This window comes from Vulpes lagopus, chromosome 5 (assembly GCF_018345385.1).
Source record: "Vulpes lagopus strain Blue_001 chromosome 5, ASM1834538v1, whole genome shotgun sequence".
NCBI lineage: Eukaryota > Metazoa > Chordata > Mammalia > Carnivora > Canidae > Vulpes > Vulpes lagopus.
Window position 1 is genome coordinate 102821078 of NC_054828.1, and position 25607 is coordinate 102846684.

The window sequence follows — 25607 nt, forward strand, 5'->3', positions numbered from 1 at the left end:
TCCCAACTCAATCTATAGATTCACTGTAACATCAGTGAAAATTATCCCAGCAAATTATCTTACTGATATTTACAAACTGATTTTAAAGTTTATATGGAAAGCCAAAAGACCCAGAATAGCTAAGGCTATACTGAATGAGAACAAAGTCAAAGTATTGATACTACCTGACTTTAAGAGTTACACTGAAGCTATAGTAATCAAGACAGGGTGGTATCGGTGAAAGAATAGACAAATAGATCAGTGGAACAGAATAGAGAGCCCCAAAATAGACCCATATAAATATAGTCAATTGATCTTTGACCAAGGAACAAAAGCAATACAGTTGAGCAAAGGTAGCTTCTTCAACAAATGTTGCTGGAATGGGATGTCTGGGTGGCTCAGCAGTTGAGCATCTGCCTTCTGCTCAAGGTGTGATCCCAGGGTCTGGGGATTGAGTCCCAAATCTGGCTCCTCACAGAAAGCCTGCCTCCCTCTGCCTATGTCTCTGCATGTCTCTCATGAACAAATAAATACAATCTTTTTTTTTTTAATTTTTATTATTATTTATTTATGATAGTCATATATATAGAGAGAGGCAGAGACAAGGCAGAGATAAAGGCAGAGGGAGAAGCAGGCTCCATGCACCGGGAGCCTGACATGGGATTCGATCCCGGGTCTCCAGGATCGCGCCCTGGGCCAAAGGCAGGCGCCAAACCGCTGCGCCACCCAGGGATCCCAATAAATACAATCTTAAAAATGAATCTAGACAGACATTACACCTGTCACAAAAATTAATTCAAAGTGAGTCACAGACCTAAGTGTAAAATACAAAACTAAGATTCTTAGAAGGTAGCATAGGAGAAAATCTAGATGATCTTGGCAGTGCGGTTTTAGATATAACACTAGGCATGATCAATGAAAGAAATAACTGATAAGGGGAGGGATACCTGGGTGGCTCAGTGGTTGAGCATCTGCCTTTGGCTCAGATCATGATCTTGGGGTCCTGGGATCGAGTGTCTCATCAGGCTCCTCACAGGGAGCCTGCTTCTCCCTCTACCTTTGTCTCTATCTGTCTCTGTGTGTCCCTCATGAATAAATAAATAAAATCTTAGAAAGAAAGAAAGAACTGGTAAGCTAGACTTTCATTAGAATTAAAATTTTCTGCCCTGCAGAAGATACTGTCAAGTGAATAAAAAGACAAGCCATGGGCTGGGTGAAAATATTTGCAAAAGATGTAATCTAATAAAGGATAGTTATCTAAAATATACAAAGAACTCTTAAGACTCAACAATAATAACCCAATTAAAAATGGGCCCAAAAAAAAAAAATGGGTCAAAGACCCTCACAGACACCTCACCAAAGAAGATACACAATGGCAAATAAAAATACTTCACATAATAGGTCATCAGGGAAATGAAAAATAAAACTAAAATGAGATATCACTACCTCTTTGTTATAATGAAATCTGGAACACTGGCAACATCAACTGGTGGCAAGAATGTGGAGCAATAGGAAACTCCCATTCATTGCTCTTGGAAATGCAAAATAGTGCAGCCATTTTAGAAGTTAGTGTGGTGATTTTTTTTATGAAACTGAATATACTCTTATGATGTAAGCCAACAATCACACTTTGGGAATTTACCCAAAGGAATTGAAAACTTACATCCACAAAAAAACCTGCACATGGATTTTATATATATATATATATATATATATATATATTTTTTTTTTTTTTTTTTTTTTTTTTAATTTATGATAGTCACAGAGAGAGAGAGAGAGAGGCAGAGACACAGGCGGAGGGAGAAGCAGGCTCCATGCACCGGGAGCCTGACGTGGGATTCGATCCCGGGTCTCCAGGATCGCGCCCTGGGCCAAAGGCAGGCGCCAAACCGCTGCGCCACCCAGGGATCCCTATTTTATAGCAGATTTATTCATATTTGGCAGGACTTAGAAGCAACCAAGACTTCCTTCAGTAGGTGAATGAATAAACTGTGGTATATCCAGACAATGGAATATTATTTAACAGTGAAAAGAAGTGAGCTATCAAGCTATGAAAGGATATGGAGGATGTTACATGCATTATTTTATTAAGTGAAAGAAGCCAATCTGAAAATGCTGCCTACTGTATATCTTCAAACTATGCCATTTGGGGAAAGGCAGAACTCTGGAGATAGCTAAAAGATCAGGGGTTGGGTGGGAGGGAAAGATGAATAGAGTACAGAGAATTCTTAGGGCAGGGAAACTATTGTCTGTGATACTGTAATGGTGCATACACCTCGTTATACATTTGTCGAAACCCATACAACACCAAGAGTGAACTCTAATTTTAACTAAAGATGTTGGGTGATGATGTAGCAGTGTAGATTCATATAGTTGTAGCAAATGTACCAGTTTGGTGTAGATGTTGGTACAGCAGAGGCTATGCATGAGTGGAGGCAGGGGGGTATATAGTATACAGGAAATCTATCTTCTCAATATTTTTTAAAAATGCTTTTAAAAATACTCTTAAAAAAAAGTTTAGGAGTTACCAGCTTAAAAAAGGCAATGAAATCAGCTGTATGCTGCAACATGGATGAACCCTGAAACATTTTGCCAGGGGAAAGAAGTCAGATACAAAAGGACGAATGTATGATTCCACTTCTATGAAATACCTAGAATAGCCAAATTCATGGAGACAGAAAATAAAAGAGTAGTTATCAGGGACTGGAGAGAAGAAGGGATATGGAGTGTTACTGTTTAATGGCTAGAGTTCTGCAGATGGATAATGGAAATGGTTGTACAACAATGTGAATGTACTTAACGCCACTAAATTGCTCACCTAAAAATGGTAAGTGGTAACTTTTATTTTACCACAGTTAAAAAAAGAAGCATGTTCCTTGGTTTCACCCCACACATACTGAACCATAAAATCTAGGGTTGAGGCTCAGAAGGCTGCATTTAAAAAGAAGCCCAAAAAACAAACAAACAAAAAAAACCACTTTCAGATAATTGTTATGCTTCGTGTAGGTTAAGAATGACTAATATTTAGGATTATATAATTCGAAGTGGAATAATATGGGTTTCACTGGTGTATCTTTTAAAGTGAAACTGCGACGAACACCTGGATGGCTCAGCAGTTGAGCATCTGCCTTCAGCTCAGGTCCTGATCCCAGGATCCAGGATCGAGTCCCACATTGGGCTCCTTGAGGGGAGCTTGCTTCTCCCTCTGCCTATGTCTCTGCCATTCTCTCTCTCTCTCTCTCTCTCTCTCTCTCTGTGACTCTCATGAAAAAATAAATAAAATTTAAAAAAAATAAAAAACTGAGAAACTATCAGATTGATAAGGTCAAGTACATATAATCTTCATCTATGTGTTTTATGTTCAGCTGTTAAAATGTGTGCCTCACTATGTATGGTAATGTGAATAATGACTACTCATTATTTAGCATTGTATTTTTTAAAGTGCCTTCAGATACATGATTTTATTTGATCATCACAGTATCCTGAGGAAATGGGTAATGATATTGCCATTTTCAGGAGAGAAGCTTGAGATTTTAGGAAATTTAATGTCTTACCTAAGATCATACATACAGGGGAAGTCAGACCTCCAAGATAGGTATTCTGACAACTCCTGTTATTTTTTTCCTCCCCCTTAGCAGTCTCCAAGAAAATAGTAGATCTTGTTATTATAAAGATCCCATGGATTTAATTGTCTTGTGATTGAAAAGTGTGAAGTTGTTAAATCATAGTACTTGAGTTTTGCAGACAAGACTTTATCATTTGACAACCCTGTTATTCTTGCCACGTTGGCAATGCTTAATATTTACAAAACTAAGATACACTGATTGTATTTAATGAAGTATTTTTATGAAGTATAAATATGTAATACTCACACGTAGTGTCAGTTATCAGGAAACCTGAAGCAACTCTGTCATTCTGTGGCACTGATCCTTTGCATCAAAGTGATTCTCTACACCCAACCATTTGTGCCTAGTATGTCTTCCTTAAATGTGACTATTTTCTAAAGCTTCCCTTTGAAGAGTATATTTGTCACAGTTGAGCCCAGGAGTCAGTAGATTCTGTTTTCTTGCCAGGGACATTCAGCCACATTCTAGAATAGTAGAAGGTAGTAGGGGAAAGCTACTTCTAATATTCCTGTCTTACACATACCCTCTGTAGCCTTACTGTCTGTGAGGGCAGGGGCTGTGTCTATTTTATATTCCTAGTATCTAGCACGATATCTGGTGAACACATGCCTGTGTGCATGTACCTTATTTGGGATATAGCCTCTTTAACTCAAAATCTGAAAATGGATAAAATTTACAAATAGATTCACAGATGACATTGACCATTTTACCTTCCAGAAAAGAAAATATCTATATGTGTGAAATCCATTTAGTTTATCTAGTAAATCAATTTACTACTGTCTTAGTAATTAGACATCAAGGAACCTGATCTGTTTAGAGAAGTTTGCATTTGTAAAAGCTTTTCCTTCTGCTCTTCTGCCTTTGACTCAGTAGATTTTAGAATCTAACACTTCAAAGTTAGGGGGAGTCAATTGGTGAATCTTACTAGAAATATATTCAAGTCACAAACTGCCATCTGTTGGTATTTTTAGGAAAACTACCAAAGAATAGACGGTAGACACACATGTGTTGTGAATTGCTACTCCAACTTTAAAGATGCCTCTTCAAATGGTATTGAAACTTCAGCAGAAGGATAGGATGTATGGGAATGCTATGGGAAAAAACTGGGATTTTATAGAGAGCTCCTGCTTGTGTCAAGGACATGACTGATAACAGGGATTTCTGCCACATTTGGAAGACTCAAATATGAAGATTAAGAAAATGCTTGAAGAACTAAAAAACCATCAGAGATCCTTTTTCTTGAATCAGTTCTTTGTTTTATTGGTGGGAACTCTGTTATCACAAAAAGTAATAAAAAATTTGTTTTGGAAGGCCATACTTATTGTTTTTAAAGCAAAACAAATGCAAGATGATATGAACTTGGCAATTGACACATATTTGGAATTTGTGTATAGTTATTTCCTGTGGGAAAGGACTTTGGATACTGTCTTTCCCATGGCTGATGTATACACAGCAGAAAAGCAATCGTAAGACCTTTATTTAAATGAAAAATTTTGTTTTATTTATGCATATATAAAATGTTACAAACATATATAAAAATGGCACAATTATTTTCAGTACAGTTTTTTGGGAAGGGTGGGAAGAGAGTGGTTGGTTTGTTTTTCTCCCATCATTCTTCCCTTCCATCCATATTCCTTCTCTGCCAGCACCTTTAACCCATGTTAACAACTTAGGTTATATTATTACATATTTTCATCCAGTTGTCATGTTCATGTACAAATGTATATTTATAATATAGTGTATACGCACATGCACATGTATATGGTTTGAGATTCCTTGTACTTTAATTTTTTTCTGTCTTGAGAATACCTTGGGCACCTGGGTGGCTCAGTCAGTTAAGTGCCTGCCTTTGGCTTAGGTCATGATCCCAGGGTCCTGGGGTGGAGTCCCACTTTGGGCTCCTTGCTCAGCAGGGGAATCTGTTTTCCCCTTTGCCCCTGCTTGTGCTGTCTCTGTTGCTTACTCTCTCTCTCAAATAGTAGATAAATAAAATCTTTATGGAGAAAAAAAATCATACCTTGTGGAAGTCTGTCAAATGGCATAGCTTTAATTCTTTTTAATGGATACATAGTTGTATTAGTTTGCCAGGGCTACCATAACAAACCAGATGGCTTAAACAACCGGAATTTATTTTATTGTAATTCTGGAGACTAGAAGTCTGAGATCAAAGTTTTGACAGGTTTGATTGCTTCTGAGGCCTCTCTCTTTGGCTTGTAAATGGCCATCTTTTCCCTGTGTCTTTGCATGATCTTTCCTCTGTGTATATATGTGTCCAAATTTCCTTTTTATAAGAACAGATTGGATTTGGGCCTACCCTAATGACCTAATTTTAACTGAGTTGCCTTTAAAGAGCCCATCTCCAAATATAGTCATATTCTGAAGTGCTGGGAATTAGGACTTAAACATACACATTTGTAGGGGACACAGTTCAGTCCAATAACAATACTATCCTACAAAGCATGTTTAACTTATAATATAGCTAATACCATATAGAATTTAACAGTGTGATTCATCCATTTCATAAGTACTATGTGAACAGAACTCTCGTTCTTCTGATTTATCCTAATGTGGGGAGGGATTCTGTCTTCTGGAAAAGAATGCAAGAAGACTGGTAGTAGGCAAGGAGCAGAATATACGGGTGATACGATAATTACAATAAAATGTAGGGAGGATAGGATCCTGGCTCTGTTGGGAAAGAGAATTCTGGATTAACCACCAGTTATGTGCTTACATGATACATTCATTAGTTATGTGTGAGTAGAGTGTTTTATATACTTTGAATAATAAGACATGTTCAATTCATAGAGACTATCATATGTACTGTGGTTACATATGTAGTTTCCTTTTTTTAAACATAGTTTTTTAAAGATCTATTTATTTATTTTAGAGAGTATGTGTTTGTGAGTAGGGAAAGGGGTGGCAAAGGGAAAGGTAGAGAGAGAATCTCAAGCAGACTCCCTGCTGAGCGCAGAGCTGGGCACAGGACTCTATTCCATAACCTTGAGATCATGACTTGAGTCGAAACCAAGATTTGGATGCTCAACCAACTGAGTCACCCAGGTGCCCCATCCTTTTTACTTGTATATACTTGATGTCTCATTTCAGTGGATTGAGGCTGAAGTTAAGGTTTCTTATTTTTAAAAATAAAAGCACAGGCCAAGACCCCTTTTCTTACTATAATATAAGCTCAGTGTGAATTTCATTTAATGTTGAATCTCTGACATTTAGAATAAGGTCTTGTTTCACAGCAGATCTTTAATAAATATTTGAGTCCAGTTGAGGTAGAAAATAACTTTTTTCTTTCTTTTTTTAATGTTCTTATTTCCTCCCACACTGATAAATACAAGAAAAGGGACATACTTAGACTAAACATAAGTCAAGGTTTTAATCCTATCAGAGTAAAAACTAGAAATGTAAATCCTTGTAGTTTCTTATTAAAACACAGCCAACTGCTTTGTTGCATTACTTGCCAAAGTGCTCTTGGTGGGCCTGGGGCCCAAACACAGCCTCCCACAGCGGAACTTCTTCCTTATTAAACATTTTTTTCTGTCTGCCTTGCTGGGACTCCAGTTACATATCTCTTAGACTGCTTAGTATTGTCCCAAGGGTCATGGAGGTTTATCATTTTTTTCAGTCGTTTCCCCCCCCCCCCCACCGTTGGTGCTTAATTTTGAAGAGTTTCTCTGCTGTGTCTCAAAGTTCCCCTGTATTTTGTTTTGCAGTATTCAATCTACTGTATCTTCCACTTCAGATATTATAATTTTATCTCTAGAAGTTTTATTTAAATAATTTTTTGTATCTTTTCCTCATCATGTTCATATTTTTCCTTTACATTATTAAGCATATGGAGTATATTCTAGCTATTTTATTTTTTCTTCGTGATTAGTGTATTCTTTAATCCTCATCACGTATTTCACCCATTCCCTCACCCACCTTCCCTCTGGTAACCATCAATTTGTTCTCTATAGTTAAGAGTCTGTTTCATGGTTTGTCTCTTTTTTTTCTTCCTTTGTTTATTTGTTTCATTTCTTAAATTTCACATATGAGTGAGATCATATGGTGTCTTTCTCTGACTTGCTTTGCTTAGCATTAAATTCTCTAGCTTTATCCATGTTGTTGCAAATGCAAGATTTCATTCCTTTTAATGACTGAATAATATTCCACTGTATGTGTAGACCACATTTTCTTTATCCATTCATCTACAGATGGGTACTTGGGCTGCTTCCATTGTTTGACTATTGTAAATAATGATGCAATAAACATAGGGATGTTTTGTATTTTTGGGTAAATGCCAGTAGTGCAATTCCTGGATCATACGATAGTTCTATTTTTAATTTTTTGAGGAATCTCCATAATAATTTCCATAGTGGCTGCACCAGTTTCCATTCCCATCAACAGTACCAAGAGGGTTCCTGTTTCTCCACATCATCACCTACACTTGTTTTTTATTTTAGCCATTCTGACAGGTGTGAGGTAATATCTCAACATAGTTTTGAGTTGCGTTTCCTTGATGATGAGTGATGTTGAGGATCTTTTCATGTATCTCTTGGCCATCTGTATATCTTCTTTAGAGAAATGTCTGTTCATGTCTATTAGCCATTTTTAAATTGGATATTTTTTGGTGTTGAGTTGTATAAGTACATAATGTTTTAGCTACTTACCCTTTATCGGATATGTCATTTGCAACTGTCTCTCCCACCCAGTAGGTTGCCTTTTAGTTTTTTTTTATTGTTTCCTTCACTGTGCAGAAATTTTTAAATTTATTTTTTATTTATTTTAAAGATTTTATTTATTTATTTATTTATTTGAGACACACAGAGGCAGAGGCAGAAGCAGGCTCCTTGCGGGGAGTCTGATGCAGGACTGGATCTTGGGACCCTGGGACCATGTCCTGAGCAGAGGCAGATGTTCAACCGCTAAGCCACCCAGATGTCCCTGAAATTTTTTATTTTGATGCAGTCCCAGTAGCTTTTGTTTTTGTTTCCCTTCCCTCAGGACACACATCCAAAAAAATGTTGCTATGGCCAATGTCAGACAGATTATTGCTATTGCTCTCTTCAGGGATTTTTATGATTTCAGGTCTCACGTTTAGGTCTTTAATCTTTTTTGTTTATTTTTGTGTATGGTGCAAGAAAGTGGTCCAGTTTCATTCTTTTGCATATAGCTCTCCTGTTTTCCCAGCACCACTTGTTGAAGAGATTTGTCTTTTTCCCATCGTGTATTCATTCTTCCTTTGTTGATGATGGATTGACCATGTGATTGTGGGTTTATTTCTGAGTTTTCTACTCTATTCCATTGATGTGTGTTTTTGTTCCAGTACCATACTGTTTTAAGTACTGGAGCTTTGTAATATAACTTGAAACCTGGAATTATGATACCTCCAGTTTTTTTTTTTTTCAAGATTGTTTTGGCTCTGCAAGGTCTTTCATGGTTCCGTACGAATTTAGGATTGCTTGTTCTACTTTTATGAAAAATATTGTTGGTATTTGATAGGAATTGCTTTAAATCTGTAGATTACTTTGGGTGGTATAGACATTTTAACAATGTTTGTTCTTCCAGTTCATAGGCATGGGATATCTTTCCATTTCTTTGTGTTATCTTGAATTTCTTTCATCAGTGTTTTATAGTTTTCAGGGCATAGGTCTTTGAACTCTTTGGTTAAGTTTGTTTTATTGGTTTTGGTGCAACTGTAAATGTGATTATTTCCTTAATTTCACTTTTCGCTACATCATTATTAATGTATAGGAATGCAACAGATTTTTGTACATTGATTTTGTATCCTGTGACTTTATTGACTTCATTTATCAGTCCAGTAATTTTTTGGTGGAGTTTTTAGGGTTCTCTGTGTATAGTATCATGTCATCTGCAAATAGTGAATTTTACGTCTTCCTTACCAATTTGGATGCCTTTTATTTTTACTGTTGTCTAATTGCTGTAGCTAGAACTTTTGGTACTATGTTGAATAAAAGTGGTTAAGAGTGGACATCCTTGCCTTGTTTCTCACCTTAGGGGGAAAAGCTCTGTTTTTCACCATTGAATATGATGTTGGCTGTGGGTTTTCATTTAAGGCCTTAATTGGGTTGAGGTGTTCCCTCTAGACCTAATTTGCAGAGGGTTTTTTTTTAATCATGAATGAATGTTGTGCTTTTTATTTTTTTAAGATTTATTTATTCATGAGAGTCACAGAGAGAGAGGCAGAGATGCAGGGAGAGGGAGAAGCAGGCTCCATGCAGGGAGCAGGATGTGGGACTCCATCCCAGGATTCTGAGATCACTCCCTGAGCCAAAGGCAGATGCTCAACCGCTGAACCACCCAGGCATCCCTGAATGTTGTACTTTGTCACATGTTTTTTCTGCATGAATTGAAATGATCATATGATTTTTATATTTTCTCTTATTGATATGATGTATCATCTTGATTATTTTGTGAATATTGGCCCACCCTTACATCCTGGGAATAAATCCCACATGGTCATGATGTATGATTTTTTTTTTTAATGAATTGTTGGATTCAGTTTGCTAATACTTTGTTTAGGATTTTTGCATATATAATACCTGAGAGATACTGGCCTGTGGGTTCTCTTCATTTGTAGTGTCTTTATCTGGTTTTGGTATCAGAGTGACAATGGCTTCATGGAAAGAATTTAGAAGTTTTCCTTCCTCATATATATGTATATATATACATATGTATTTTTTCTCTTTTGAATAGTTTGAGAGGAATAGGTATTAACTCTTTAAATGTTTGGTAGAATTCTGTGAAGTCATCTGGTCCTGGACTTCGGTGTTTTGGAAATTTTTTTGATTACTGATTCAGTTTCATTGCTGACAATTGGTCTGTTCAAATTTTTTATCATTCCTTGCTTTAGTTTTGATAAGTTTTATGTTTCTAGGAATTTATCTATTTCTTCTGAGTTATCCCAATTTGTTGGCATATAGGTTTTCATAATATTCTGTTAACAGTTGTTTGTATTTCTGTGATGTTGGTTGTTAGTTTTCCTCTTTTGTTGGTAATTTTGTTGATTTGGGTCCCCTCCCCCACCCACCTTTTTTGAGTCTGGCTTGAGGTTCATCAATTTTGTTGATCTTTTCAAGAAACATCTCTCCTGGTTTCATTGATCTGTTCTATTGTGTTTTTTTAGTTTTTGTATCTTTCATTTCTGCCCCAATCTTTAATATTTCCTTCATTTTTATTCCTTTTGCTGGTTTGGGGTTTTGTAGTTCTTTTTTTCCAGCTCCTTTAGATGTGAGGTTAGGTTGTTTACTTGAGATTCTTGCTTCTTGAGGTAGGCCTGTATTACTATAAACTTCTCTCTCAGATCCACTTTTGCTGCATCCCAAAGATTTTGTCTGTTTTTTAATTTTCATTTGCTTCCAAGTAATTTTTGATGTCTTTAATTTCTTGGTTGACCTATTCAATGTTTAGTAACATTATTTAACCTCTATGTATTCGTGCTCTTTCCAGATTTTTTTCTTGTGCCTGATTTCTAGTTTCATAGTATTGCGGTCAGGAAAGATGCATGGTGTGACTTCAGTTGTTTTTTGTTTTGATTTTGAATTTGTGGAGATGTGTTTTGTGGCCTTATGCTAGCTATTTCAATTTCTTTGCTGATTCCATCATCCTTACCATTTTCCAGGTTCAATTGATTAACTCTTCTGCTTTTGGGTTATATTTTTCTGTTGCTTTGCCTGCTAGTAATTTTTTATTGGTTGTTGGAAATTAATGAATTTTATAACAATTTTATATTGTTATTTTGTTACATTTTATGAATAGTATTGTATTTTGTTCTGACAAGTAATTAAATTATTTAGGATAAGTTTACCTTTTGAGATTTGCTTTAAGCTTTGTTAGAGCAGATCCAAAGCAGGTTTTAGTTTTACTACTGAGATAGTATTTTCTTAAGAACTTTACATGATATTCCATGTATTAAGAGATCTTTCCCCTGTGGCTGATGGCAGCATGAACTAATCCCACTCCTGTGTGAGCTCTAGGAATTGTTTTGTCTGCAGCCCTTTTGGTGGTTCTTTCCTGGCCTTGAGAAATTTTTTCTCACTTGTGCACATCAGTATTCAGCCATAGATTTGAGAGTACTCTGCAGATCTCTAGAGCTTCCTCTGTCTTGGGCAGTCTTCTCCATTTTCACACCCTACTGCACATATTTGGCCACTTTGACCTGTATGATTTCTGTCTCTTTAACTTGAGATTCCCGGGCTCCCTTTGAGTCCTTCCTCTATTCTCTCCCTGCTCAGAGACCTGAAAACTGCCTCCAGGCAGAAGCTGAGCAGTTATAGGGGTCACCTCATTGATTTCCCTTCCTTTTAGGCATCAGTTTTGAGTTGCCTTTTTCCCAATATCTGAAAATCTTTGTTTCATATATTTGGTTTTATAAATTTTTCAAAGTGGGAAGGTAATTCTGGGGCTTGTTACTCTTTGATGACCAGGGACCTGTTCCTTTGTTGGAACTGCTGGAAGTGCGTAGAAAAATCAGAAATGGGGGAAGGGAGAGTTATTAGAGGCAAGAAAAGAGGTCCCACTTGTCCTAGCTGGCAGGTTAGTACCCTTGCAGCTTTTGCATACTTTTCCTCCCTTTTCCCAATTTGTTGTTTACTTACGCTTTCTTCCCAAGTGGATTCTAAAAGATTATCCCCAAACAAAATGTCTGATTTAGTATACTTCCCAGTCTGTGTTTGTATTTGCCTATTTATCTTTGGCCACCTTATTACATGTGCAATATCCACTTTGGTTAGAAACAGAAGGAAAACATAACTCATTAGCCACTAAACCTTTATTAGAAATAAAAGCCAGTAAGAAGTAATAGGACATCCATTAGGTGTATACTGTGTATCTGAAACATAGGCTCTCAAGTAATATTTCCTGAATGAATGTGTCAGGCAGTGTGCTCATCTCTGGCACATGGGTGTTGAATGGGAAGTGTACCACACAAACAAGTGATTTCTTTTAAATCTTTATCAACATAGGTAAAATGTCTTCCTTTAAAATGCATGAAATAGCAAGAGTAATCAATTTTTGACTCACAGTTGGGTATTTCCTTTCCCTTCTGTGTTTTGGATCTCTTTTTAAGACTTTTACAGTTACATCTTTTCTTTTCTTCCCTAGAGTTTCCCCCCAGGAGCAGTCTGCGTTTAGGATCTCTCTTCCCCTCTCTCTCTTCCCATTTATTCCACAATGGCCAGACAATTGAGTCCCATTTTGTTGAGTTTCATTTGAGTTGCCATTTGGGTTCTGTGCGTGCTACTCTAAGAGGTCACCATTATGTGCTAATGGTTCATTAATTGGTCTTCTCAAAATACTGTGAATTTTGCAACATTTAAAGCTCTTGGACAATGGTTTTTGTTTTGCCTCATCTTCATCTGCTTGTTGCTTGCAGGTAGGTGCTACCAAGATTCTGTCCTGTCCTTCACTGCTCTGTGGTCTACCCTGGACTGCGATTTTATTCACTCTCAGTTTGTACTATTTCCTAGATCCATTTCTATGGCCTTCACCTCTTTATGGAGCTTTACGACCTAGCTAGATTTTCTGGCTCTTCTTTGGTAAATTTTGATTATTACATTAAGATATCTTATTTTTCTATTCTTCTTTATTTTTTCGTTAACATAGATTTCATTCTTCTTTGCCAAAAGTACAGAGGAAAATGATGGAAAATACACAAGTCTAACCTAGACCAAAGAATTTAAGTTCTGCGAGGACTAGACCTTTGTCTTTTCTGCTTTTCCCCAATGCCTGCTACACTGCTGAGCATATGGGCTGCTTAACAAATATTTGTTGCATGAATGAAAGAATTGTAAGAGGAAGGTTAGAAGAACTACCAAACATTCTATCAGGCTAAGATGGTCTATAATCTTAATTCTGATGTTTATATAGTAGTGTTTATTTTATTTCTCTTCCTTCTGTAGCTTGAATAATTTTGCTGTGCTCCCACATGAATTTAGATTTTTAACAAGTTTTGTAAAATACCTGACTATATCCTGTCTCTTGGCTACATACTAGCTAAGGACTTAAGTCCCTATTTCAAGTTTGATTTTCATTATTGAGATATAAGTAACAAAATGGAATAAATTGAACAGTTCATGATACTAGTCAGTTCAGGTTTACTTTTCTCCCTGGAGCGGACATTAAAATTAGAAATAAGATGCTTCTGGGTGAAAATTTCAAACTCACTCAAGGGTTTAACTATAAGTACTCTAACTTTTATTTTATTTTATTTTTTTTAAAAGATTTTTATTTATTTATTCATGAGAAACACACACAGAGAAAGAGGCACAGACAGAGGCACAGGCAGAGGGAGAGGGAGAAGCAGGGCTCCATGCAGGGAGCCCGACGTGGGACTCCATCCCAGGTCCCCAAGATCACACCCTGGGCCAAAGGGAGTACTAAACCGCTGAGCCACCCGGGCTGCCCCGGCTCTAACTTTTATTAAAAATAAGATAAAAAGTTAATAGTGTGTAACAAGGCAAAGAAGCCAGGCACCTGTGCTTAATTAGTCCAAAACTTGATTATTCTTAGTACTTTGTCAGCTTTTTAAATTTTTTGATGTGATGCATTGTATTTTCAAGATATTTTGTAAGACATCCTCCTTAGGTGGGAACTTAGGATACAAAGTCACTTCTGGCTCTTTCTTTTCAACACTTTTAGATCTTATGATTGTATGTGTTTGTATTTCCTTTCTTCAACTTTACTATTAATTCTTAAACAGGTATCATTTTCTATATCCTTTTTATATGACCTAGGAGAGTATTCCTTATGGAGAAGTTTTTAATAAAAAGTCCAGAAACTTGTGAATAGTCAGATGCTATATTTGTGAATTAAAAATCAGGGAAATTATCAAAAAATTTATATCATGGATTAAATATTTGCAAAGATTTAAAAATAAAAATGCCCTATGATGAATAGAAGGAACGTATACATATAAAGTTATAGTACCTTTTATTCTTAAGTATATATACATAGGCCTAAACACAAATCTTCTTCTTCCACCAGAGTTAACAAATTTTGGTTCCAGTTTTAGAATTTAAAATGAGATTATACAGATAAAGGGCTAGTTTCCAAAATCTATAAAGAACTTATTAAACTCAACACCAAAGAAACAAACAATCCAATCATGAAATGGGCAAAAGACATGAAGAGAAATCTCACAGAGGAAGACATGGACATGGCCAACATGCACATGAGAAAATGCTCTGCATCACTTGCCATCAGGGAAATACAAATCAAAACCACAATGAGATACCACCTCACACCAGTGAGAATGGGGAAAATTAACAAGGCAGGAAACAACAAATGTTGGAGAGGATGCGGAGAAAAGGGAACCCTCTTACACTGTTGGTGGGAATGTGAACTGGTGCAGCCACTCTGGAAAACTGTGTGGAGGTTCCTCAAAGAGTTAAAAATAGACCTGCCCTACGACCCAGCAATTGCACTGTTGGGGATTTACCCCAAAGATTCAGATGCAATGAAACGTCGGGACACCTGCACCCCGATGTTTCTATCAGCAATGGCCACAATAGCCAAACTGTGGAAGGAGCCTCGGTGTCCATCGAAAGATGAATGGATAAAGAAGATGTGGTTTATGTATACAATGGAATATTACTCAGCAATTAGAAACGACAAATACCCACCATTTGCTTCAACGTGGATGGAACTGGAGGGTATTATGCTGAGTGAAATAAGTCAATCGGAGAAGGACAAACAGTGTATGTTCTCATTCATTTGGGGAATATGAATAATAGTGAAAGGGAATATAAAGGAAGGGAAAAGAAATGTTGGGAAATATCAGGAAGGGAGACAGAACATAAAGACTCCTAACTCGGGGAAACGAACTAGAGGTGGTGGAAGGGGAGGAGGGCGGGTGTTGGAGGGGAATGGGTGACGGGCACTGAGGTGGACACTTGACGGGATGAGCACTGGGTGTTTTTCTGTATGTTGGTAAATTGAACACCAATAAAAATTAATTAAAAAAATAAATAAATAAATAAATAAAAGTATAAAAAAATAAAAATAAAATAAAATAAAATGAGATTATATGAGGAAATAAGTACAACCTGATTTTATTGTATAATTAATCAGAATCAGAGACTAGGATTTCTTCCCTTCTTATTAACTGATGTTTCCATAAAAATGAAAAAAACAGACAAGTAACCACTTTAATTCTGACTACAGAACATAGTATGGATTTTACCTCGTTAATAAATGCAAGAAAAAAAATCATCAGAACTTTTTTTTTTTTTAATTAATGATAGTCACAGAGAGAGAGAGGCAGAGACATAGGCAGAGGGAGAAGCAGGCTCCATGCACCGGGAGCCCGATGTGGGATTCAATCCGGGGTCTCCAGGATCGCGCCCTGGGCCAAAGGCAGGCGCCAAACCACTGCGCCACCCAGGGATCCCCATCAGAACTTTTTAACTTAACAACTATGAACATTCTTTGCTAACAATTAAGAACTTGTAGGGGCACTTGGGTGGCTCAGTCAGCTAATAAGCATCTGACTTTGACTTGGGTCATCATGATCTCAGGGTCCTGGGTTCGAGCCCCAGGTCCAGTTCCCTGCTCAGCAAAGACTCTGCCCTTCCTCCTGCTTGTGCTCTCTCTCTCTCACTCATATGAAGGAATAAAATCCTTTTTTTAAAAAAACCCAAAACTTGTCAATTTTATAGTTGCATCAATTTATTTGTTTTGCTCAGTACTCATTATCCAAATTAACAATAAAAACATTTTTTACTCGTAAAGTTATGTATTATTTATATTTTATAACATTTACTGAAGAAAATACTTAAAAACTTTCAAGACTAGAAAAAATAGTTTTAAATATTACTCAGAATCCTTTAATTAAAAAAAATTTAAGTATATCATACATTTAAAAAAGTGCATGTAACTAGCATTCAGTTTAAAATGAAAACCTATGTATGTAACACATGGTTTAAGATATAAGGTATTTCTAATACTTTAAAAAGCCCCTGAGTTTCTCTACCTGGTTGCATGTCCTCTCCCATCACTTGGAAGTAACAATTTACTGAGTTTTGGATTAATCAATTGTTTACATTTCTTTACAGTTTTATCACATATGTAAATTTCTGAACAATGCATAGTTTGATTTTGCCTTTTCTGAACTTGATATAAATTGAATCATATTGTTTATATTATTCTGTGACTTACGTTTTTACCCAATATTATGATTTTGAGAGTCATTTGTGTTACTCTGCAGCTTTTAGTTCACTCACTTTCACTGGTATATAATATTCTATTTTGTAAATTTACTACAATGGATTGATCCATTCTTGTGTTGATAGACATTGGGGTTGTTTCCAAGTTTTGCATTTCAGACGTTACTTACTATTAACATTTTTGTGCTTATTCATTTTTGCACACATTTAAGAGTTCTTCTTTGAGTATCTGGCTGGCTCAGTAGACAGTGTAGCTCTTGATTTCACAGTTGTGACTTCAAGCCTCACATTGGGCATAGAGCTTATTACTTGGGGGAAGAAAAGAGTTCATCTATAATATAATAAAAAGCAGAAATGCCGACCATGTAATATATGTATATTCAGCTTTACTAGGCTTTTTCAAACCTTTTTTTTTTTTTAAGATTTTATTTATTTGAGAGAAAGAGAGCACGAGCAGGGGGAGGGTGTGGGGTAGAGGGAGAGAGAGAAGCAGACTCCCCACTGAACAGGGAGCCCGACACATGGCTGAATCCTGTGACCCTGGGATCATGACCTGAGCTGAAGGCAGATGTTTAACTGAGCCACCTAGGCACCCAGTATTCTGAAACTTTAATCCAAAAGGTTATGTTGTTTTATATTTCCACCAGTAATGAATGAAGTTTCTTCACATCTTAACTAACACTTGATACTCTCAGACTTTAAATTTTTGTCAAAAAAGTAAGATCTGAAATTATATTTCATAGTTTTAATTTCTGTTTACCTGAATATTTACAAGGTTGAAGCTGAGCACCTTTGTATTATTTATGCAGCAGTTGTGTTTCCTCTTATGTGAAATCCCTTTACATTTTAAAAAAATGGAGTGTTTGTTTTTATTAATACTTTAGAGTTCTTTATTTATCCTGGATATTTATCCTTTGTAGATTACATGTGCTCCATTTATTTTCTCCCACTGTGTGACTTAGCTTTGTATTTTTTGTGTTTTGTTTGATGAAGCAGTAGTTCTTAATTTAAAAGATTGAATTATGATTTTTCTTTGTTTTATGCTTTTTGTGTCTTCAAAGAAATTCTTTACTGCCTCAAATTATAAAGATGTTCTTCCATACTTTTTTAAAGGTTTCTAAATCTTTTGTTCATCACAGTTATGTATTTGGTCCATCTTTGATTTTATCTGTATAGTTTGTATCTTAGCCTATTCAGTTGCTGTAACAGAATACCATAGATTTGGGTAGCTTATAAACAACAGAAACGTATTTTTCACAGTTCTGGAGGGTGTAGAGTCCAAAATCAAGGCACTGGCAGATTTGATGTCTGGTGAGGGCTTGTAACCTTGTTCTCAGACCCCCACTTTCTCTCTCTAGCTGCACGTGGTGTGGTGTGAGGTCCAGGGAGTTACCTATTTTTTATTTATTATTGCTTTTTATTTCTTTCTTTTAGGTAGTGCTGTTTTAATATATCTTTCTCCTCCCACCCCCAGTTTTTTACATCAGATGCTTAGCCCATTCATTTTCATCCTTTCTTCTCTTCTAATATAAACGGTAAGGCTTTAAATTTCTTTCTAGTACTACTTCAGCCACAACCCACATTTTTAAAAATAAACTTTACAGCAGTTTTTTATTTACAGAAAAGTTGCAGAGATAATACAGAAAATTCTTGTATACCCCTTACCTAATTTCTCCTTATTAATGCTATATGTCACTGTGGTATGTCACAACTAAAAAATCAACATAAGTATATGACTGTTTACTGAATCTACTACCTTATTCACATTTTGCCAGTTTACCCACATGGTTCTTTTTACTGCTTCAGAATCCCACCCAGATTACCGCATTACATTTAATCTTCTTGTCTCCCTTGCCTCCTCTGGTCTGTGACAGTTTCTCAGATTTTTCTTGTACTTGATGACTTTGAGAAGTACTGGTCAGGTTTTTTTGCAGAATGCTTCTCTATTTGGATTTGCCTTTTCTCATGGTTAGACTGAGGTCATACGTTTTTGATAGGAAAACTACAGAAGGAAAGTGCCATTTTTTGTCATAGCATATCAAAGGTACATGTTATTAGCATGATGTCATTGTTGATGTTAATCTTTGAGCACTTGGCCAAGGTAGTGTTTGTTAGCTTTATCCAGTATAAGGTTACTCCTCCATCCCCCATCCTTTATGTATGCTGTGGAAATGGATTGTAACTAAAGAGGATAGTATTAAGTACCCATCCTCCAGCTTGCTTCTAAAGAATATGGAAAAGATAGGGGAGGGAGTAACTTTATAGTTGCATATATGTATAAAGGAAATAATATATATTTCATATATATATGAAAAGAGACCATCTCCCTTTATTTAGGAAAATAAATATATATTTATGTTTCATATATCTATCTGAATATGTATCAGGAAAGCCTCATGGATACTTATTTATTTATACTTTGGGTTATAATCCAGTACTCTTTCCTTGCTCAGATTGTACCAGCTTTGACCATTGGAAACTCATGTTGGCTCCTGTGTTGTTTTTCCCTTTCTTTCATTTTTTTTTTTTCCCCTCTTAGGTCTTTTTGACATACCCTACCCTTTTGGTTTTTGAGCACTTTTTTACTTTCCAGTATTACAACATGCTCTAGGCTCATTCTGTATATACCCGTCCCCAGACCTAGAATCAACCATGTATGCAAGGAACCCTTCTTTCTCCTTTGGAGAATGATGTTAGAAACCAAGATGAGGGCATTGGATGTATTCTCTCTCATATTTTTGTGTATTTACCCGCAGTATTCCTGCTAGATTGCTCTCCTCATTGATTCACCCAGAAGATTTCCATTCATTTTTCAAAAGTTAGCTCAGGTTGTAGATCTTCTATCAGTGTTCCTCTTAACATCTCCAGATATATTTAGGACTTTAGAAGTTCTTTCTTCTATGTTAGTATTTCTCAGAGTATGATCTCAGGATCACTTGCAAGAATCTCTGGAGGTATTATTAAAGATACAGATCATGGGGCCCATCCCCAGACCTTCCCAAAGGGAATAGTAGGAATGAGGTGAATTTGCATTGGTGATAGTCTCTGTAGGTGATAGTATTTTTATATCTCACACCAGTATTTTTAAATGAAAAATTTTAAACATATGCAAAGTAGGCAGAACAAATCTTCATGTGTCCATCACCTAGAGTTATCTAGCTTTTGCCACATTTACTTCATCTTTATCCACCTTCCTTTTTATTTTTCCCAAAGGACTTTAAAGCAGATCACATTCATTAGAGGTCATTTCCTCCCTACCTGTTTCAGTATGCATTTTTCTTCTTATAGAACTACAATGCCATTATCATAGTTATCAAAATTAACAGTTTCTTGGTGTCATCTAGTAATACTAGTCAAAATTCACATTTGTCCATTTGAGAAGTGTCTTTTTTTTTTTAAGCTTTTTACTTATTTGAGAGAGAGTGGGAGCATGAGCAGGTGGGGGATGGAGAGGAGTAGAGGGAGAGGGAGAAGCAGACTCTCCTGAACTCTCCAATGTTCAGGACTCAATCCTAGTACCCTGGGATCATGAGCTGAAGGCAGACATTTAACCACTTGAACCACACAAGCACCAGAGAAGTAACGTTTTTGCAGTTGGTTTATTGGAATCAGGAGCCAAACAAAATCTGCATATTAAATGTAGTTGTTATGTCTCTTAAATTTCTTTAATTTATAGACTCTCCTTTCCCTATTGACTTGTTGCAGGAACTGGGACAGTTGTGCAAGATGTTCAACATTCTGGATTTTTTATTAGATTTATTTTTAGCTTTTTTGGCAAGATTACTTCACAGGTGGTGCTGTGGCTTCACACTGCATCAAATCTGACCCCAATTTTAGTGGTGCTATCTAAAATTGATCAGGGGATTCAGGAGGTGATAGCCTTAGCCCTTCTTTATAAAGATGAACTCTTCATATAACAGTTTCATTGGCTGGTGATTAATGTCTGAATTTATGTTGTTCAAGTTGCAAATGGATGTTTTTTGAACTCTGCGTTCCTTTTACATTTATCTGGAATCCTTCTGTAAGGAAGATTTCCTCATCAGCTTGGATTGTTTGGTTATCCCAGAGCATAGTTCAGACAGGAAAAGAAGAATGTATATAAATTCTTTCAGAATAAAGAATTGATGCCTCAGTTATTTCCAGTGCTGTTTAATGAGTTTGGTATTTTATAAACATCATTTGACCTCATTGGTTTTTTTATAGATTCATTGTATTTCACATGTCATTCTTGCACAGGAGCCATACTAATCTTCTTTGTGTTTTTCAAATTTAGTATATGTGCTAGCAAAGTGAGCACAGATTCAACATATTTTAGTTAAGGTTGATTTGGTTCTTGAATTAGCCCATATTTTGCAAGTGAGAAGCTTTTTTTTTTTTCCTAAGGTTTTATTTATTTATTCATGAGAGACAGAGAGAGAGAGAGAGAGAGAGGCAGAGACATAGGCAGAGGGAGGAGCAGGCTCCCTGTGGGGAGCCTGATGTGGGACCCAATCCTTAAATCGGGATCACACCCTGAGCCAAAGGCAGATGCTCAACCACTGAGCCTCCCAGGCGTCCCATGAGAAGCCTCTTCATGATATTTCTGTGTTCTCTTGTTTTGTTTTGTTTGTTATGACCCATTCCCCTCTAAGAGCTTCCTTCCTTTCTGGTACAATGAAATGTCCCAGGCTTACATCGGCATTCACAATTTAATTTTGAATGAAGAGCCGCCTGGGTGGCTCAGTTGGTTAAGTGGTTAAGTGTGTTTGCTTCCAGCTTGGGTCATGATCCCAGGGTCCAGGGATCACCCCCACGTTGGGCTCCCTGCTCAGTGGGGAGTCTGCTGCTTCCTCTGCCTCTGCCTTCTGCTCTGCTTACTTGTTCTCTTTTTCTTTCAAATAAATAAGTAAATAAATAATCTTAAAATAAGGTTGAATGAAGAGTTAAATGTGTATGTGTTTTTAAAATTTCTCCTATTATAATTGAAAATTTCTTCAGATGGTATGAGATAGACTTTTTCAGTGACTATATTTCCTATAATTTAAAGTTTTTGCTATATGTTAGCTATATCTTTTTTCATTGCTTTTATTTTAAAAATTTAATTACAGTTTAAATTATCTTAATTATTTTTATACATACATTTTTGGGCCATGGGTAGTAGTCCAAAGCTACCTCTACAGTGTACACAGGTTCTCAAATTGTTTATTTATTTATATTTTGCTCACATGACCAAATATGTGATAAGTTGTCTTAAATAATTTTTACTTATTTCAGTTAATTTACTGTAATCATTTAACATTAGTAAAAATGAAAAATCTTGAAAATTGGGACTAAGTTATTTGCAAGTATTCATTAAATAAGCCCTCTTTACGTCCTGTAGTTATGACAACTAGTAGGTTAAAAAGTAAATATATCTCTTACATAAACACCCAGTAGTTAAGTAGTTTTGCTACTTGAGTATTTGAAATACTACTAGGGCAAATAATTCTTTACAACCAAAAAAAAAAAAACTAAATAAAAATTTCAAAACCACTTGATAAAAAAAAAATTCAGCTTTGTTTCACTACATAAGATACAAGAACCTTAAACTGAAGTGCTCAACTTGAATTTCTGCAAAATACTGTCCTCTTATAATATTTCCTATACTGGTTAAGTTGGTGGTTCTCATTGTTGCCCCCACTCTCCTTCAAAATAGTTGTCCAAACACACTTCCTCACTTTCCCACCTCCCCCTATTTCTGCCTTGGTTCAGGCCTTTACTGTTTGTTTTTCCAGAACCTATATACCATCCTTCCAATTAGTTTTGCTTCCTTCAATCTCCTCTTCATTTCAACTCAATCTTCATCCTGATACCAGAGAGATTCTTGAGCAAACAGATCTAGTTATGTCAGTGTCTTGTTTAAAACCTTTCAGTTTTTCTTTACTTCCCTGGTCACTCACCTCCCCACTTCTTTGCATTAAACACAAGCCTGTCCTTTAGGCTTAGCCTTTCCTCCAGGTGCTCTTAGACCCAATTCTTAAAGTTTCCCAACATATCATTTGGTCTTGGCCTCTATAATTTTTTGTATGCTGGCTTTTTTAGTAAAAGCCCTGCTTCCTTAAGTGCTGCCTTTCATATCTTATTCTTTATACCCCAGTTTATATGTGTTTTACTTGGGAAGACTCTTTTTTTTTTTTTTTTTTTAAGAGAGAGATAGTGCAAGCTGGAGGAGGGTAGGGTCAGAGGGAGAGAGAGAATCTTAAGCAGGCTTCATGCCCAGTGCAGAGCCCAACATGGAGCTCAATCTCAAAACCCTGAGATCCTGACCTGAACTGAAATCAAGAGTCAGACGCTTACCTGACTGAGGCACTCAGGCGCCCTGCTTGGGAAGACTTCTGATACTCCTCACGCCACCAGCAGGGTCACTCCCCCTTTTTTTTTTTTTTTTTTGTCATCACTCTATCTTAAATATAACTACATTTTAGCCCCATCACATTGTTAAGTCATTTGTGTACATGTCTAGCTCCTCTGTGAGCTGAACTCTTTGTGAGGCAGGTGCTATGTCCTTATTCCTCTTTGTGTCCCCAGCAAATAAGGGGAAGTGTGGAAAGAAAGAAAGATTGTTATATATATGGGCCTAAAGGCTAACTAACAGGCTCCAAGAAATGAGAAAATATTTTTAGTCAATTTAATTATAGAAAAGATTTAAATTCTCTGATTTGTGTTATTTTTTGGCTTCTTAGATTTTGTTTACAAAGGATTTTTGCTGTGATTCTTAAGTCTATGAATGAGGAGAGATAAGCACCTTAAAATCTCAAATGTTGGCTAAATAATCATTGTAACACTGAGAAAGAAATTTAACAATCCAAATCTTTAATATTATTTGCTAGGGTAAAGATTTTGAGAATACCAGTTTTATTTTATATTCTCTGTTGTAGTTATAAATAAAAGTAGCAGATCTGTGCTCAAGATAGGACAAAATACACTCCAGAAGCCTTTCTAATTCTTCAGAGAGCCATTAGCTAGAAAAGGCTATGAAAAATTCATCAGAATTCAACATAGTGTTTTCTGGCAGTTTACCCAAGGGGTTGCTGAATACACTTAGAGGACTTGTATCAAACAACTAGGAATTGAAATAGACCTGATCCCTTTGTTTTTTTCAGATTCCACAAAATCTGGCAATAATAGTCAACAAAGTTGCTTCTGAACCTGTTAGAAACCACTAGAGACAAAACAGACCATCAAGATAGATGCAAGCAGTCCTTAAAGAAGGTTTAAAATTCAACATGACATCTTCAGTTGAATATAATGATTATACCTTAAAAGAATGAGTCACTGTCGTGATCACATGAATTTCTTATCCATAGTTAACATTAATTCTTTACTGAAGTTCTTGCATTTGCTTTACTTAAATTACCTAATTATACCTAATTATATTTTTTGAAATATATGAAGTTTTTAATATCAATAAATATAGGGCAGCCCTGGTGGCACAGGGGTGTCGCGCCACCTGCAGCCCAGGGTGTGATCCTAGAGACCCGGGATTGAGTCCCATGTTAGGCTCCCTGCATGGAGCCTGTTTCTCCTTCTGCCTGTGTCTCTGCCCCTCTCTCTGTGTCTCTCATGAATAAATAAATAAAATCTTAAAAAATATATATCAATAAATATATTTTGAAAACCGTATATAAGATAGAGCCCACATTTGATGTATAAACCCAATTCTAAATGCTTATTATAACTGGTGTTATACACACCCTCAGTGAATATCAGCTGTAGATGACTTTTGAAGGCTGTCGTAAGATTTGGCTGGGTAACCTATTCTGTATGGTCTTGAATAATTTGGATCATTTGATCTAATAAATACCTTTGAGTACCACTTAAGTGGAATGGAATGCTTTAGCTGTAACCCTATACAGCTGTAACACTCATAGAAAAGAGCTGTTTTTTTATTCTGTCTGTATAGGAAATGTAATACTACTTATGTCTGCTAATTAAGAAATCTCTTAACAGCATCTTCCTTAAAAGAATAAAGAGCAAAGTGTGTATTTCAGGAATTGGTGCTCTCTTGTCTTGAAACATTTACCATTATCCATACTTTTCAGTCAGAGGTTTTGAAGTATTGTTTTTGTTTTTAAGGAAATAAAATAACATTAGTCTTTCATGTGAATGAACCTTGTGATCCTCATTTGACAAGTTTAAGATATGGTAAAGGTTAATATTCATAAACTTAGAACAGCTGGCACCATGCATTATTTTCTGTTTAAGCCTAATTCTTTGTGATTAACTTATATAATAGGTTTTTTTTATATATAATAGGTTTTATTTGGCTATTAATAACCATCAGTGAATAAAACGGTTTGAATTTAAATTTTTAAAATTGTATGCATCATGTGAGGTGTCAAACCTAGCCAACATTTGAATTGTATGTGCCTAAATTGTAAGCAATATCAAGTTCGTTTGTTTAAACCATAGCATTTCACTACTCTGGTTATATACAGTTCATTTGATTCTACATAATAAGCATCTATTTTAGTTCTGTCTTTATATGTTGAGTTTCTGCTTTCGGGGTTTATGCTCCTGAAATCCCCCAAACTCAAGCCTTACCACTACCCCCTTTTCAATCTTAATTCCAAGAAAGAAATATTTTATCCCTTTCATCCCTATAGCACCAAGGCTTTGAATATACTGTCAATGTCAGGGATTTAGAGTGCAAAGTAAAGAGCATAAGATTCTATAGCTAGATAAACAAGGCTCTGCCCAATTAGATCATCACAGTCCATCCAGTAAACAAGGGAACATGCAATGTAATTCAGTATGACAGACTGATAACAAAAATATGGTAAGCATTAGCAGAATAAAGGCCTCTATA

General features: G+C 36.1%; 1 protein-coding gene and 1 pseudogene across 5 annotated transcripts in view; one reads left to right on the forward strand and one right to left on the reverse strand.

The window, feature by feature from the left end:
* The window catches only part of SOS1 (SOS Ras/Rac guanine nucleotide exchange factor 1), a 174847-nt gene that overhangs the window by 68096 nt on the left and 81144 nt on the right, over window positions 1-25607 (forward strand). The gene's annotated exons all lie outside the window — the stretch shown is intronic.
* On the reverse strand, window positions 20980-21077 carry LOC121492258 (annotated as a pseudogene).